We start from the raw sequence: 5,000 nt of genomic DNA on the forward strand, positions 1-5,000 counted from the left end.
TTCCACCCCAACCCCCACCTCCCCCTCCCCCATTTCCACCCCCAACCCCCACCCTCCCCCTTCCCACCCCATACCCCAACCCCCACCTCCCCCTCCCCCTTTTCCATCCCCAACCCCCACCTTCCCCTTCCTACCCCCACCTCTCCTTCCCAACAATACACCCCAACCCCCACTCCCCCTCCCCCTTTTCCACCCCCAACCCCACCTCCCCCTCCCTACCCCTTTTCCAACCCCCACCTCCCCCTCCCCCTTTTCCACCCCCAACCCCAACCCCCCTCCCCCTTTTCCAACCCCCCCCCACCTCCTCCCCATTTTCCACCCCAACCCCCACCTCCCCTCCCCTTTTCCACCCCCAACCCCCCCACCTTCCCCTTCCTACCCCCACCTCTCCCCCCTCCTCTCCTTCCCAACAACACACCGAGCTGTCGCGCACCAATGAAAACAAATGACTGGCGAGAGAGACTGTAGCGTCCCATCGGTGGCTCGGGTTCAGAGCGCTCTCGCTGGATATTTAGATAGATATTTAGATAGATAGATAGATAGATAAATAGATAGATAGATAGATAGATATTTAGATATTTAAATAGATAAATAGATAGATAGACAGATAGATAGATAGATAGATATTTAGATAGATAAATAGATATTTAGATAGATATTTAGATACATAAATAGATAGATATTTAGATAGATAGATAGATAGATATTTAAATAGATAGATAGATAGATATTTAAATAGATAGATTGATAGATAGATATTTAGATAGATATTCAGATAGATAGATAGATAGATATTTAGATATATAGATAGATGTTTAGATAGATAGATAGATATTTATATTAATAGATAGTTATTTAGATAGATAGATAGATAGATAGATATTTAGTTAGATAGATAGATATTTAGATAGATATTTATATTAATAGATAGATATTTATATTAATAGATATATATTTAGATATATAGATAGATATTTGGATAGATAGATAGATATTTAGATAGATAGATAGATATTTAGATAGATATTAATATTAATAGATAGATATTTAGATAGATAGATAGATATTTAGATAGATAGATATTTAGATAGATATTTATATTAATAGATAGACATTTAGATATATAGATAGATATTTACATAAATAGATAGATAAATATTTATATATACAGATACATATTTAGATAAATAGATAGATAGATTGATATTTATCTAGATATTTAGAAAGACAGATATTTAAATTGATAGACAGATATTTAGATATAAATATCTAGATAGATATTTAGATAAATAGATAGATAGATAGATAGATATTTATATTTAGAAAGATAGATATTTATATTGATAGATAGATCTTTAGAAAAATAGATAGATAAATATTTAGATATTTAGATAAATAGATAAATAGATAGATAGATAGATAGATATTTATATTGATATTTAGGAAGACAGATATTTAAATTGATAGATAAATACATATTTGAATTGATAGATAGATAGAATTTTAAATTGATAGATAGATAGATATTTAAATTGATAGATAGATAAATATTTATATATATATATATATAGATAGATAGATAGATAGATAGATATTTAGATATATATATATATATAGCTAGATAGATATTTAGATAAATAGAGATAGATGGATATTTAGATATATATTTATATTGATAGATAGATATTTAGATATATAGATAGATATTTAGATAAATAGATAGATAGATATTTATATTTAGAAAGATAGATAGATATTTAGATACATATAGCTAGATAGATATTTAGATAAATAAATAGATAGATAGATAGGTGGGTGGATAACTAGGTAGGCAGGTAGACAGAAAGGTAGGTAGGTAGGTGGGTTGTAGGTAGATAGGTGAGTGGATTGGTAGGTAGGTAGTTGGATAAGAAGATAAAACAGATAGATAGCCATGGGCAGATGGGTAGTTAGAAAGACAAATAGATAGATGGATAGGTGGATAGGTAGGTAAGCAGGCAGGCAGGCATGTATGTATGTATGTATGTGTGTATGTATGTATGTATGTATGTATGTATGTATGTATGTATGTATGTATGTATGTATGTATGTATGTATGTAGGTAAGTATGTAGCTTCGTAGGTACGTAGGCTGGCAGGCAGGTATGTATGCATGTATGTATGTATGTGTGTATGTATGTATGTATGTATGTATGTATGTATGTATGTATGTATGTATGTAGGTAAGTATGTAGCTTCGTAGGTACGTAGGCTGGCAGGCAGGTATGTATGTATGTATGTATGTATGTATGTATGTATATATGTATATATGTATATATGTATATATGTATGTATGTATGTATGTAGGTACGTAGGCAAGCAGGCAGGTAAGTAGGTGGGTATAGACAGACAGACGCATATAGACAGATAAACAGGTGTGCAGACTGATAGACAGATCAAATAGAGCAACGGAGCCCCCACACACAAAGACAGACTGACAGAGATAAATAAGTCAATAGATGTTGATTAACTGATACATTTTATACGCCATATGACATTTTACTCTCTCCCTGCAATTAAGTTTTCATTATCATAATCGTTATAACAACATAATTCGAAACAATGATATGAGTTTAGAAGCACTATGAGTTTGTAAATAAATGACACACTAGAGCCATCTGGTGGTCGACAATCACGACAGAGCATGACTGAGCCTTGACCAATCACGACAGAGCCTGACTGAGCCTTGACCAATCACGGGCTTTGTTTACTTCCATGTCAGAAACGTCCGCGCAGTTAATAAATTTCTCATAATAGGTTGGATCTGAAGCGGTTGCACTGTGAAATACAGAATGCAAATGAATACACGATAGCATGGTTAATATTCACCAGGATATCTGGGTCTGCCTGATCAACTCCGGAATTACTTTGGCAGAACTTCAGTATCACGAATGCAGTATCATCCGACGTTTCGAACAAGTTGAAACAATGGAGATTACGGAGGCGTCTCTCCGAACTGGACAGGTTCTGCTGTGACTAAATTTCCAGAATATCTCAATGCTTTCGGTATGAATTACAGCTGGAATTCACAGGTCCACCAAAACAAGAATTGAGGTAATTTGAGGGAAATGGTCCATCACTACACACAATGTATGTAAAACGGGTTTTCATACAGATGTATATATATATATATATATATATATATATATATATATATATATATATATATATATATATATATATATATATATATATATATAGAGAGAGAGAGAGAGAGAGAGAGAGAGAGAGAGAGAGAGAGAAAGAAAGATACAGGGAGAAAAAAAGAGAGACAGACAAACAGACAAAGGTAGACAGACAAAGATAGAGAGAGAGACCTGCAGCCAAGGGTGTCTCTTTCTACCCCAATCCCCCACACCGTCCGGCGAGTTATTTTAAGTTCTTTCCTGAATAGACTCAGATGTCTTGCGAGGAGGAGGGGAAGGGAGAGGACAGGGGGGAGAGGATAAAGCAGGTAAGGAAGGAAGGAAGAGGCACAGTAGGCAAAAAGAGGCGGGGGGGAGGAGGAGAGGAGGCAGGGAGAGGGGCAAGCAGGGGTAGAGGCACAGTGGATAACAAGGGATAGGGGAAAGGGGCAGAGGAGCAAGCAGGTAAGGAAGAAGAGGTAGAAGCACAGCGGGTAAAAAGGGAAGAGGGAGAGAGAGGGAAAGGGGCAAACAGGTAAGGAGGAAGGGATAGAGGCACAGAAGGAAGTAGGAAGGGGAAGACAAGTATTGAGGGGGAAGGAGAAGGAGAGGACAGAGAAGTAGAAAAGAGATGAAGAAAGGGAGGGTTAAAGGGAGGAAATGAGAGTGAGGGAGTAGGCAGACAGAGAGGAGAAAGGCAAACAAGACGAGAGAATGAGCAGAGGTGCAAGAGAGGAGAGAGAAAGGGCACATTGAGGAGAAAGAAGGGAAGAAGGGCAAGCAAGTGAGCAAAGAAGGATGAAAGAGAGGCAGGGGGAAGGAGGAGGGGCGGCAAACATAGGGGTGAATAATAATAATAATAATAACAATAATTTTGTTTAGTTTAAATCCACTTGTTACAATGACTATCGTTGATGAGACATACTGTCTGTTTACTTTGCTTCTAAATTGCTTCTAAATTACCCCTTGTATGCAAGGAATGGCCGGGGTCGCCAACCACTGGCGGTGCGGGATCTGATCGCGGGTCAGCAAAACTAGTAGACGAGAACGCTCCCACTGCACCACACAACTCACATAAGCAAGAAGGGCTAAACAGTGAGGTGGAATGTAAAGAGAACACAAAAGGGAGAGGGGAACAAACACACACACACACACACACACACACACACACACACACACACACACATATATATATATATATATATATATATATATATATATATATATATATATATATATAGAGAGAGAGAGAGAGAGAGAGAGAGAGAGAGAGAGAGAGAGAGAGAGAGAGAGAGAAAGAGAGAGAGATCCGCTGAAGAAGCCAGAGTGAAGAAAGATAAGAACAAAAGCGAGGAGAGAGAGAGAGAGAGAGAGAGACAGCAAGGACGCAAGTGTGTAGAAAGAGATAAGAGGAAGAAAGAGAGGTGGAGAAGAGGGTGGCAAGTGAGCGTAAAAAAGATAAGAGACCAAGTAAAAATAACCAAGGGGAAAAAAGACGGGGAGAGGAAGGAGCAAATAAGCGGAAAAAAGATAAGAAAGAAGGGAAAACGAAAGAAGAAAAGGTGGAAATTGAGGAGAAAGAGATAAGAACAAGAAGGAGAAAGAGGCGAAGAGGAGGAGGCAAAGGAGCGGAAAAGAGATAAAATAAACAAGAGAAGGGGAGGAAAGTGCGCAAGAACACGGAAAAGGGAGATAAAAAAATAGAAAAAACAGAGAAAACAAAGAAAAGCGGATCAAACACACAGGAAAAAAGATGAAAGAAAAACAAAAACTAAAAAGAAAGAAGAGGAAGCAACTACATAGAAAAACAATAAGAAAAAAAGAAAAGAAAAAAGAA

Source organism: Penaeus vannamei, chromosome 41, assembly GCF_042767895.1.
Source record: "Penaeus vannamei isolate JL-2024 chromosome 41, ASM4276789v1, whole genome shotgun sequence".
NCBI lineage: Eukaryota > Metazoa > Arthropoda > Malacostraca > Decapoda > Penaeidae > Penaeus > Penaeus vannamei.